The 13,675-nt window shown below is 39.5% G+C and overlaps 1 long non-coding RNA gene across 1 annotated transcript in view; it reads right to left on the bottom strand.

Moving 5' to 3' along the window:
- Positions 1–12,346, bottom strand: part of LOC135579423 (uncharacterized) — a 45,423-nt gene extending 33,077 nt beyond the window's left edge. The window contains exons 1-2 of the long non-coding RNA XR_010472482.1: positions 12,005–12,346; positions 10,095–10,256 (exon numbers count right to left, since the gene is read on the bottom strand). This is a non-coding gene — a long non-coding RNA (uncharacterized LOC135579423). The remainder of the gene's footprint in view (positions 1–10,094; positions 10,257–12,004) is intronic.
- Positions 12,347–13,675: the final 1,329 nt, after the last annotated feature.

A 13,675-nucleotide genomic window follows, 5' to 3' on the forward strand; every position in this document is an offset into this window, starting at 1 on the left:
TCAGATTGTCTGTACAAACAGAAAAAAAATGTGGAAAAGAAGCTGAAGAATGTCAGTGCAGCAAAGAGAGAACAAAGTTGGCCTTTGTGCTTGCTGGACACCAAAACAGCATATTTCCCATCACACCTACTACACAGACTGAGCAACATGCTTTTCCTGTGAAATGCATGTTCATCTGCAAAACAATTTGGTCTGGGACATCTGGGTTTGGCTATCAGAAGGTTCTAACATGTGTCAAATGGCTAGATTTATTCCTCACATTTTAGCTGCACTAATGGCAAAATAATTTTAATAGCATAGAATATCCATCTGAATTTCAGGTTACACAGTAAGCCAGCTTTTTTTCAGGAGAGCTGAAGAGCATCAGAGACTCTACTGAGCATCAGGCAGCTCTACTGCCTACCGAAAGGTAGTTCCAGACTTCCCAGTAACATAAGCAAAATCAAATTTTGTTGTCCTAATGATGCAGGGGAGGAAAAAAGCCAAAAATTGTTTTTCTGTCCTCCACCCAGACATGGCAAAATGCAACCCTTCATCAGCAGTAGAGCAGCTCCCCTCTTCACTCTCCCTCCCTGGCCAGCTCTGGAGGTATTCCTCCAGGTTCCAGAGACAATGCCAGCCCAGGGGACAGGAGGAGGAGAGAGATCAACCATAGGAATTGCCAATACTCCCCCTAGTAGAGCACCTACTGGGCTCCCTGCTGAGAGCAGAGGCAGGCGGCTCTGCCCAGCCCTCCTCTCCCTTCACTGGGCTTTGCCTTTGCTTGGGCTTAGTCCCTTGAGCTCCTCAGGGAAAACTACGTGGGGGCAAAGGTTTGCTTCTACTGCTGAATCAGATCTGAGCCAAGGTGTATGTACAAGCCTGGGATGTTTTATCTCAACCTGAAGTCAAGATTTTGCCACTACCAGCTTCCTTCGCTGGTGGGGAACATTTACTGTGTCCATTGGGACAGACCTGCCTCTGTGCTGGATGTTTATAAAGGGTTTGGCACCACAGGGCTCTGCACCAGGGGCTGCTAAGTGATGCCTCAATAAAGCAGTAAGTGAATAAAGAAAAGTTGTCAGGAAAAGACTAATAACACAGTTGGGTCTATGTTGTCCAAACCCCTATGGTACCTCACTGAAAATAATGAAAACCAATGCACTTCTGTGAAGTGGTTGGGCCAATGGGGGTTTTCATAGACTGAACGGAGAGCTGGTTATGTTGCCCAAGAGGTACTGCAGGGAAATCATGAGAGTGGACATAAGAGAACACTGTCAGACTAAGCAGAGTTTACTGAGAGATGACTTAGCTCCAGGGCCTCTTACAATAATAGCTGCAAATTAAACTGTGGGTCATTGGATACTGTATCTTCCTTACAGAATACTGAAGGGTAATATAGAAAACCATCAAAACACTGTGTGTCCTAGTGTCAAACAGCAAGTGTCACATACCTCTCTCTGTGGACGAGGCATGATAGGGAGTAAGAGTGCTGACCAACATAGAGTGCTTCTTGGCTTGAGCTTGATGGATCCTCTCCATGCCTATTTCTCTTTCTGGGTAGCTATTTATTTTGCATAGAATAGCTCTTACTGGTAAAAAAAATTATAATTTCCTATTAATAGGTGTAATGTGAAACAAAATTCTAACGTCTCACATTTTGGTGAAACATTTCATTTGCTTTTATCACACACTGAACACAGTTGGCAATAAGATGAATGTAGGATCAAAAGAACATTCAGCTACTAACACTCCCCCTGCAAACCTTGTTTTTAGTATAAGCTTTAAATACAGTATGTACTGACCAAATTCCTGTTTTGTGTTCTGACATTCCCCCTGAATTTTCACTTGCATATACTATTATTCTGCTTGTCCTCTCCTAACCCATTTTGAAATGTTACTGTTTGCCATTTTATAGTTGCTGTGTTTCACCTCAGAATTGGCTGCATTTCAGTTGTGGTTACTCGTTACATTTACTTTATCAGTCTCTGAAGCACTATAGGAAGAAAGGTGTTAAAAGTAATAAAAATTACTATTATTATTTTTGGTGAATAGAACTTTCATGATGTTTTAATAAGACTCACACTATAAAAAAGACTGGGAGATTTAAAAGTTTCATAAAGTCCATTCACTATTTATGTCCACATTGAAAAGAATGGAACCATTCCTTTTATAAGAATATTCACTGCCTCTGTGCATCAGGCCCAAGAGATGCACAGCTGCAGCAAGGAAAGGTGTCAGCTACTAAAAAGTAAGCTGGCTCTTGAAAACCTGACATTCTTGATGAATAAGCCATTAGATTTTTGCTGTGACTGTTTGAGTCTTCAAACGCACCAGCAACTCAAGTATATGCAATACAGAGCCACTAAAGAACAGTGTCAAAAAGGTCAAAACATAAGAAAAATTTGTAAAATTCAGCACAGAAAAACCAAGAAGGTTTGGCAAAAGAACCCACACTTGGCACATGTCTCTGCTGCTAAAATGTTTAGCCTGTATTCTGCTTCCTACAGCTTCCTCCGGACTGGAACGAAGACCATTTTCAAAGGGTTGACAACATAGGCCCAAAAGGAGATCCCTGGAGAAAGTTTAGATGTTAACAAGTTAGCAAATTGGTGGATAAACCCAAAACGACAGCCATCAGCCAGCTGACCTCCCAACAATAGGAAGAGTAATCCCCTTTGCCCTACCAACTCATTTAAACTCCTGCTTGCTTTGGATCATATTCAGTATTAAATGCAGTGCCGTTTTCAGAATCAATCCACAGGCCAGGTCAGCTGTCCATCTCATAAACTCCTTTTCAGCCTGTCCTGCTGACTGTTCCTGAACTGCCCCTCCTGGGACAGCTGTGTCTCACCTCCCTGGCCAGGGAATGTCCTGCTGTGCGTTTCCAGCAGTGAATCTGTCATTAGTCACACATGTACTTTAGTGCTCTGAAACCTTGTACTTTGTTAGCTAAACCTAGGGAAAGTATGTGAAGTCAGCTGGTCTAGATTTATCACTCATCAAAATCCTTACTAACGATTAGGTAAGCCTGTGTTAGCTCAAATCTTGCCCTCCAGTATGTATCCAAACCATCAGGAACAACCCTAGCAGCCCTCAGGTAATCAATTTTATAATGATCATCTCATTGCAAATGTACAGACTGTTTCAGCACGTATCAGTGGGTAGTAACAGCAAATAGTAGTGGCATGAATGGAGATGCCACTAGCTTCTTAATCTGTAGTTAAACTGTTGTGATTTTGATGCTGACAGCATCTTCTTTCCATCATCCTTCAAACCAAAACTTAAGAACAACCTAACTTTGGTTCCTTGGCTAAATTTTCCTTATAGGTGTCTGGTGTCTTTTGGGAAATGCAAACTAGTAGCTTAGTTAACAATATTCTTGTGGATTTGGGAGAGATTATAAAGCTTCACAAGCTAATAAAGTGGTAACAGCAGTCCTAGTATGTTTTACAGTATGTAGTAGTAGGGTTTGAAACAAGCCACATGTAAACTTAAAGATCTTTACTTTCAGAGAACTGATGCCTTTCTGAACATGTCCATACTTTTTGGCCTGGGGAAAAGGTGGAAGCTGCCTGAAGCTTTCAACACACTCCAAGTTCAGCAGTTCTGGATGCAGGCACCCAGACTCAGGCTGAATGAGGACACTGACTTTTCTAGTCTGGAGTATCAAAATAGATGTTTTAGAGTCTGTAAAAATTATATTGATGAAAAAGCCTCAAAGTTCTTCCTGCCTGAACTATATTACCTCACACTACATGTTTCCTGAACAGGAAGCATAATCTTTTAATTAAGAATTAATTCACTCATACATGCCCCACCATTTTAGTAAGAAAATCCATTAAGTTTTCACTTCATGGCTGTCACAAGTTTGAACTGCTACTTCACTATACTGCTCTAATTTCATTGGCATGGAAATTTCAAATTAAAACAGGAGAGTCAGTGAGGAAGGACATTTATGGGGTCAGCTGTTTAACTTTTGCGACCGTTTTAGATAAGACCACTTTTTATACATCTGCTGAAGCCAAGCCATGCCTTCAGCTGGACACACCCAGAACTTAATTCATTCTTCTTGTTGCAAGCCCAGAAACTGACAAAATTTGGGAGGTTTGCCTGGTTTTGTAAGGACATGGGACTTATATAAAAGTGTTGTCTATAAGTCTGTTTGCCCAGCTCAATCACTTGAGTTTTGTGATTGATTCCAACAAGTTTCAAAGAGAAGTAGGTAATGAAGTTCCTTCAACTGGTGTCAAATGCTGTTGGGTTGAAGAGAGACTCTGAGAGAATGCAGGCAGAACCCAGCCCTTATAAATACAATTTAACTGTAGCAACCTTGCCAAAGAGTACATACATACTCATTGAGAATATCTATAGTCCCAGACTGGTCACAGTAATGCTGTCTCTTTCTAAGGGAAATATCTGAGATAACACGGGCAGAGCTGAGTTTATTATAGGGAATTTTACAAAATAAAGAATGCAAATATATAGAAATGCAGTTCATTAAACATTTATTAATTATGAGGTCCTCATTAAGAGAATAGTTCACAGATCTAAAGTCAGCATCTGAACACGGCCTGGGTTACTTGTCACGTACTGAGCTCCCCCTTTGTCTGACACTGTGGTTCTAATTCTGGATTATTAAGGAGGACCTCGTATTGTATTGAATTAGAGAAACACAGATGGAGTTGTAGTGCACACAGGATTCTGACAAAAAATTCAGAAATTTCTCTGCTTTTCGTTGCTCCTCTTGCAGGTTTCAATACATCTGTCTGCTTGTGAAAGAAGAAAGAACAGTGAGGCTTTGGTATTATTTAAATACCACTATTTTTTTTTTTTTTTTTGCAAATCTACATGTATCTTTATGGATAAGACTAAAAGCCCAAAACTCTCCCATCCTGTATACTCCGAGATTGTGCAACCTAATCCTGTATCACGCAGATAAAAAAAGCCACATCATGCTATCATGGGTTCTATAGCCTTCATGTGCTGGATGGATGCCAGTGTGGGTAATTCCATCATGCCACCATACACCTTCTCATAGCTAAAATTTACTCTTCACTTTTAGGTCCAAAGTTATATGTGGTACTGCACTGCCACGTGCTTCGGTGCTGAGTCCTACAGGTGCCAGCAGCTCTGTCAGCAAAGAAAGCATGGCCACATCCAGGTGAGGACACTGCAGGTTACAGTCCAGAACTTTGTGTTAATGTAACTTTATCAGGCCCATGCCTATACTTTGCTCAGTATTTTAAACATTTGCAATCTTTCAAGATCTCAACTCAAAACCAACTTAAATGCAATCTCACAGAAAATGTTGCTTCTTCTTTCTCCTCTTTTGTCTTCATGAGAAAGAAGCACACTTGTTCAAGGAGAAAAAGCAAAAACATTTACTCCTAGGTATCTGATAAGTAAAGCATTCAATACCTTATGCCCATTCACAGAACTGTCCGATGGAGTGGGTGGCATTCTGGCCTGCCACAGTAGGAGAGGTCCTTCCTTCTTTTCCTTAAATGATGTCATACTTTAAAATCCACTCCTCAAAATTTGCACAGACAAGCAAAAGAACATTTCAAATGAGACAGGGGGGAAAAAGCATCAGTTATACCTTCCTCTTGTCTCTCAGACATCCCTAAACTGCATTTATGGTCCTACGGCATCTGGCTTTATGGGTAGACATATATTTTAAAAGAATGTACCTTAGTGATTTTAAAGTGCTGCCAAACATTTCAAAGCATTTTTTCCCCTCTGTAAACCATTTGGAAGAAAGTGAGCAACAGTGGTTTGGTACAGCAGAGTACCCTGCGTTTGGGAACAGTCACTGGGTAAAACTCACTTATTTTCTGGACACCATTACAGGAACTGCTTCCATTCAAGACAAGATCACTGCAAATTTTATGTATTAGCAGGGATATTCCTAGTGACTATCGTTAGAAGTGGTGCAAACAACATAGGCTAAGAAAGAAACACTGAGAAACCGAATGACCCTTTTACCAAGCAGCCAACCTGGTTTTGTAATTTTCTAAACCAACATGTTCTCCACACTGCACCCATGTGAAGAGGTGTATGGAAATCTGTTACAAGTATTGAGCCTGGTACATAACGCTGCTTTTTCTGCTTGAAAAATGTTTGCAGAAAGGGTGCATCTTCCTGAACGTACCCATTACTTACTGAATCTCAGTTTGTCATTTGTTTACACTGTTGTCTGTTGCAAGAATACAACATTTCATTTATTCAGACAAAGAGTTATGGTCATGGGATAAACTTAAAAGTAAGGTTCAGGTTTCTGGTTAAAACATCTAAATTAATTTCTTGTTAATATTTTTTTTTCTTTTCAAAAAATTTCAATGCTTTAAAATTCCAAAGACTTTTGGAAAGGTATTTTCTGAAATCAGTCTGTCTGAATACTGGTGCTTAAGGTTGTGTCTACTGTCTTCCTATCTATGTGACTATTTGTTAAACACTGGTATGCCTGACGTGCTCCCTTGCTCTGAAGTCTTCTGAAAAAGGAAAATCTAAATTAACTGTGCAAGGAGCTGAACTGTGTTTTTCTAGTAACGGTTATGAAAGTTTAGATTCACTGTGGAAATAATAAGATTGTCATGGAGATTCCCATTTAAAATATGCAAGCATACGAAGAAATTGTATTTCATGCCCAAGGAAGTTGTGGTCTCTCCATCTTGGGAGTTATTCGAAACCGGACCAGATGAGGCCATGAGAAACCTGAAATAACTTTAAAATTGGTCCTCCCCTACAGGTCCCTTCTAACCCCAAATTGGTTTATGATTCTTTGATTTTACATCTTATTTTTGCACACATACAGAAACCTGTGACCTCCAAAAGGAAGTAAGAGACACTTACATCAAACTAATATTTTAAGTTACAGAATTACTGAGACCTTTTCCATTTTGTGAGAGAATAAGATATTCATTTTTCTACTATGTTCAGTATAATCCCTGTGGGAAAAAAGTAGTGTGGATGGATATATTCATGTGCATGCACAAAGGAAGTGTGCATCAGATCACCTTTCTGTCCACAGAGCAGCTGTGTTCCGCTGAGACAATATGTGAGAAGAAACACATATTTTGGCTTTTAAGCAGTGTTGGGGGAGAGTGTTTGGGGGATTAGAATTACTGGCTATGGAATTCTTTATGGGAGAGCAGACCCAGTCCTAAACTCATGTAGGTCAAAGGAATAAAAAGGCCACTTCTTCAGCAGGGTTTTCTTCAAAACCAAAACAAAAAGAAACAAAACAAAACTGTCCTTTTCCCTCCCACATACCAATGATGGCCATCTAAGCTATCCACAGGGGGGAAAAAGTACTGCTTACTAGTACTTCACATACTTCAAAACACTTGCTAAAAACCTCAGTTCTCAAACATTAGCATGCATTTATAGTGAATCATAAACTCTGTCTTCACCCTTTTTTATAACTAGAGTTTTTTTCTTTGAAGTTATTAGCACTTTTGTCGTAATATACTTACAACACTTTGCTATTCTTATTTATTGACACATTAAAAAAAATAAAGCCAGAACTAACGAAAAATCCAACAGAAATATAAATAGGAATATGGTTTTCAGAAATGTCTTCCATTATTTATAGAAAATAATTCTGTATGCATCTGGCCAGATGAAGACAGTGTTGGTGGTCTTGGACTCCACATCGCCTACCTCGAAGTACAAATAATAACAAAGGAAACTGATAAGCACCTATTCAGAAAAAATGGCTCAAGACCAAACAGAGCTGTGGCAGATGGCTTGCACATTTCAGGGGAGCACAATGTGTGATTGCAATTTGGAAAGTCCTGCATGGGACTGGATGTGTGCTGATGTGTTAGGGGAAGGGATTCAGACAAAATCACTTTATCTCCAACTTCCACGTTGGTTGCACGTGTGTGGTATTCAGTAGAACATCAGCAATCAGTATGGGCTGCAAAGCTTTTTGATGCCCTAAAGCAGTGCTTTGCAAACCCTGGGAAGAAGGTTTCCCCATGGATCTGTTCATGGTCATCACAGGAATTGTTATTTTTGCCATACCTGTGGACAGCAGTTATTTTCATCCTCGTTTATTTACTGTCTAAGTGGAAAGGCGATCTTTTGGTAGACATTATTCAGAGCAACTTTCTAAATGTTTCCAGACAAGCCCTCTGTTTGTCTTGATATGTGGACATTTTAGCTTCTGTTTTAGGTTACAAACATTTCAGTACTTCGCTGATAACACCAGTAGCATTGCCATATGAATAGTTCTTCATAAGCAGAAAAAAGAACTTCTGTTCCAAGGTGAAGAACTGAAATGCAGACCACACAACACTCACACACTTGCCTCTAAATAGAAGGCTTAGAATATTTTTCATGAAGCATTATCAGCATTTGGAACTTCAAGCAAACACCTCTGAAGACAGGCCAGCTTTTATGATTTACATTAGACATGCCTCATCAAAAGCTAGGAAAGCTTCTTCTCCTCCCTTTGCCTTTTTTCATTCTTTGCCTTTAATCTATTCTCTCCCAGTATGACTCCTCGTGAAATGTGGATCAGACCTGTCCAGATCATAGGGTGCATAATATAGGAGAGCCAATATAACTGGAACATGTTGGGATTTCTTCTGTTTCATAGGCTCTGTATCAGAGTCTGCAAATGTTCAGTGATAGTCTCAGACCAACTTTATTTCCTTCTTCCTTCTGCCAAGTGTCTCTTATGGGACAGCACATTATCTCTCTTCATAATGGTATGTTTTCCTCTATGATCATCTTATAGTATGCTGGAAGCTGTATGGTAAGCTCAGAGCGTGCTGACAATTAGTCTGTGTGAAGGAGAACATCATGCAGAGAAAATCAAGAGTCAGAGGTTGAGAGGGTAGTCCCACGAGCAACCACACCTTCATAAGGATTTTATTTTTGCCTTTGAAAGAAAACACATCTGATTTTTAAAATCCTGAAGCAGAACTCATGGGCTCCTTCTACAAATTGGACTCAGAATTCCAAGGTGATTTGAGGTGAATTATATAGGCTTTGCCATTTTTAGGATATAGGAAGATTTTATATGTCATAATCAGGCAACTGACATCCACATGTATAAGCTGGCTGAAGCAGACCTTATATGCACTCTTCTGGATTATTTAAACCTGTCAGCACAAAGGAAAGCTGCAGGCTTTCTTGACCACATTAGAGTTTTACAGCATCTGTAGTTGGAAGACAAATGGTCAGAAGACCCTGTCCTTAGTCTGATTTACAAGGGCATTTTACACTATTCCAATACTAAAGTAGGGTTTTGAAGTCATCTATATCCACTTTAAGACCAGACAAATGTACTGCCAACTTCAAATGCTAATGAAAATCAAGGCACTCATATTTTTGTGTACTATTTCCCTAGTAGACACAAAATACTGTTTCCTTTGTCTCTTACAACTGGGGCTGTGCTTCATTATATGTTTTGCAGCACTGAATGCAAGAAAGCGATTAGCTTGGTTTGATGTGTGAGATGGTGAGATAACAAGAACACAAAACTACGAAAGAAACAAAATTCCATTTTGAAGACCCCATTTGGATTCAGTGACCCTATTTCCCTTCCAGCCTGAGTTAATAATGTGCAAAAAAGGTTTAAAACCATAAACAGCTCCTAACCATGCTTTTGTGACTTGTGCTCTGAATCATACTTGGATGCCAATCAACACTGCTGAATCTCTCTGCTGCTGCAAGACGCCTCCCCTTCCCTGTGTCTCCTCATGACTGAGAGAGCGTGGGAGGACAGTCTGAGGCCAGACCCTCTCTGCCCTGTTGACCCTTCCTTTAGAGGATGGAAATGAGGAAGCCCTTCTTTGGCTGCCCTGCAGGAGGATGAGGAAGGATTTGCTTTGAATCTACACTCACCCATCCACTGTAAGCTGTCTGATGTAGAAAACAGAGCTTTTAGCTAAAAGGAGGCTATTAAACAGAGTGTGGTGTTTATCTCAAGGATGAATAGTAGTATCCCTTCAGGAGAAGGTGCAGAGGACGCTAATAAGCATTTAAGTCAAGTTCAGGAAAAAGGAGCAAGCAGACGATTCACAAAGGGAAGAGTGAAGGGACAGGTGGAATATTAAGCTGCACAGCAGCAGTCTCAAGCATGCTTTGTAAATCATTACCTGAATCAGAAGTCAATGAACATCATAGATCACTTGTGCTCTTAGAAAAATGGTGAAGCTCATTTTTCATTTCAGTTTTCATTTTCTCTTAAAAAGAGGGTGAAGTTCATGATGGCCTTGTGTTGAACCAGCAATGGTTCCATACATAGTTCCCAAGCATATCTGGAAAATATATTGCACATTTCTTAGTGGGGAAAAAAAAAAAAAAAAGGAAAATGGATACAATAAATTGCCCACCAAACTGTGAGCACAAGGAAAATAAAAAGGCTATTTGAACAGCTGGAATTTAAAACTTCTTATATTCACGAGTTATTTATTTTAATAAATGTACACTATAATTAAGGTTAAAATGATCACACAAGTAGGAAAAGAAACAATCCCATTATTATGGCTTCCAAGAACTTGTACCCTGTGACAGTGCTGGTAGAGAGCCCTATGTTATTTGTGGTAACTTTAGATAGAAATAAAGGCATTTTTAACCACTATCCCAGCTAGTGGAGATCAAGTGAATGGAGGGCTGAGGCTGACACATTTCTGCTTTTATATTTAGTACTTTAATATGTTTTTTGAAGTACAGCTTCAATATTGAAACCAGAAAAATGACAGTCTCTGGAGTAGCCACAAAAATAGTAAGGAATCAACCTCATGAAAGTGTACATGTAGATTTTTTTTGTTTGCTACTGCAGTTGTTTATGGGTAGACAGTACTTAAACCTAAGGAAGAAAGTGTAGTCTTTTTTTTGTTTGTTTGTTTACAGAATAATTAGCTGTTACAAAAAAGTATCCAGGTTTTACTTCCACCCCTAAAGGCGAAAAAACAGGTCACAGGGTAGAGTAGCGCCTTTTAAATCATCATGATACCTTTCCAATCCAAAGCTAGGAGCCCTGACCTGTGAGGAGCAGAATCAAGCACAGTGGAAAAAACATTCTCAGCATCTGCAAGATTTTGGTAGGAGGGATGCAGGTATTGACCAGGTTTGATCAAAGGACTTTTATCAATAAATACATTTCATCCAACCTAAAGTTATCTGAGTGCTGGTTCCACTTTGCCAGTGGGGTTGGTATGTGGCAAATACAGGGAAGCTCCCCATTTTTTCCAGAGGTAGTAAACACTTTTATGTGGACCTCATCCAAGAATCACTGAAGTTAGTGAGAGCAGGATTTCAACCTCAAAATAATTTTTAAAGGTCAGTGAAGTAAAAAGAAAGACTGCCATTAATTTTTATGGGCTTCCAATGCACTTGTTTTTCACCCTTGGGAATTTGAGTCAGATCAGAACTTTGACAGTCTGATTTGAGCAGAAAAAAGTTGTCCTTTTGGTAGGTATTTTTCTACACCCCAAACCACTAAAAACCTTCCCACATTTCAGTAACATTAGCCATTGAGGATACATCAATATAGGTCTGTGGAGAGGGTCCAACCAGAAAAAATAAATCCAGGAGAGAAAGCTATACATTTTGCAATCGTATTTCATCATTTATGCTGCAATACGCATATTTTTCCAAAATGACATTTAATTGCTTTATTCTGAGGAACTCCCTTCAAAGCAATGTTTTCCTAAGTAAGTCCAGAAGTTTCTACATCTCAGATGAATGACACATCCTGCATCTAATCCAATTGCAAATAATTCCTTTTGAAAACATGTTTTCTCATTTCATTTTGCAAGTAAAATGAAGATAATCAGATTTGAGAAAAAAATATTGTTTTCCAGTTCTTTCAGTCTGCATGTCCACTTTTCTGATTCTCTGAGGGTTTTTTAATGCTTTGTAAATGAAGCATAAACCCCACATCTTAGGGCAAGAGATGAAGGAGATGTACCATGTGCATGTGCTTAATAAGGACTCAAGAAAGTAGTACGTATTCTAGAAATCCTATTTCATATTTCATATCAACTTCCTCCCTTCCACATACCTTGGAGCAACCTCTTCCAGTGGGAGAGCATGAATATGTCAAGTCTAGCAGGTACTCCCTATTGCCCACAAAAAGTAGCTGAAGACTTCATGTGATTTTAGGAACTGTACCTGTAAGGACAGAACTTAAGAAACATTCATAATACAATATTTAGTGATGACAACAAACTGGTTTCTTCCAGCAGTAACTTCTAGTTGTATGGCTGTGGTCTGTCCTCTCTCAGACAGATGATGATACTAACGGCCTGGTGCCCATTGCCCTAGAATTCTCCTGTGGAATGGATCTTCCCAGAAGTGCTGCTGCATTCCTCATGCAAAACACTCACAGTAGACCTTAGTCTAAGTCTGGCTTCTTTTGGAGCATGTTATGGTCCCAAGCAGCAAGTGACAGGACAAGAGGAAATAGCCTCAAGTTGCACCAGGGGAGGCTTAGATTGGATATTAGGAAAAAATTATTCACGGAAAGGTTGTCAGGCATTGGAACAGGCTTCCCAGGGAAGTGGTGGAGTCACGATCCCTGGAGGTGTTTAAAAGGCATTTAGATGAGGTTCTTAGGGACATGGTTTAGTGCTAGGTTAGGTTATGGTTTGACTCAATGATCCTGAGGGTCTCTTCCAACTGAAACGATTCTATGTGATTCTACTGTGTTTCCCTTCACTGCATCTAATGCACAGTCAATGACTTGAGCAGATAGGTAGGTATTGGATCAGGCTACCTGATGCTATCAGCCATGATGCAAAGCTCTGGCTAAGCTCCCTCGTGCAGCAGCTGCCTGGTCCCACACAAACACTTCTGTAGTTTCAGAGAAGCTGGTTAGATCCTTGGGGGCATCACATGGAGCAGGTCCCCTGTGTCTGCCCATGTGCTGCAGATTTGCTCAAAGCTAGCCAGGAATGCAGACCAACATGAAGCAATTAGAACAACTGCTGTAATGAATCTACATCATTACAGCATACAGTACCTGTATGAGCAGGTTTTCAGAACATAGTGCTAAGGCAAAAGGGTTTTCCTGGCAGGAATTTGGATGGGTTTATTTTGAATAGAGTTGGGCTTTTTTTTTTTTTTTTCTTTTTTCTGGTGAGCAGTAGATGTGGTAGAAGAAATGGAGCCCTGCATGCAGTGCAACAGTCCAAAATTTATGCCAAGATCAACTGAAAGAATTTTGAAGACTAGAAGTTTATTTCCCCAGTTCTTTTTGTATTAAATATTTGCAAAGGGAGAGACAGAGTGGTCTGTTTTGACAATTTTACTTCTGGTTTTAAAATATCCATTTTCTATTAAAAAGACCTACCTTATAAGTCAAGAAGGACAGAAAGCTTGTTAAAAAATGACAATGACAACAAATGAATCCAGATGTTTTATTTCAGAGTAGATGAAATACTTGGAGTGATCCAAAAGTACCTGTATGTTGTTTCTATTTTCCTGAGCCCTTCAAATTTAATCTGAATACTATTCCTTCAACTTTTTCCACTCAGGCATAGAGTAAAATCCCATTATTCTCCTAACTGTATTCAGAAGTTGTCAAAACTTTTGTGAGTCATGTGAATTATCTTAAACAGGTATAGCTAAAATCTACAACTTATCAGCCCAACCATCAACCGTTCTGTAAGTTTGAACAAAGATTAGTGTGCATTTTAAAGGACAATAGGAAGTGTGCTGAGGATTTTAAATT

The sequence above is a fragment of the Columba livia genome, chromosome 1 (genome assembly GCF_036013475.1).
Source record: "Columba livia isolate bColLiv1 breed racing homer chromosome 1, bColLiv1.pat.W.v2, whole genome shotgun sequence".
NCBI classification, from domain to species: Eukaryota; Metazoa; Chordata; class Aves; order Columbiformes; family Columbidae; genus Columba; species Columba livia.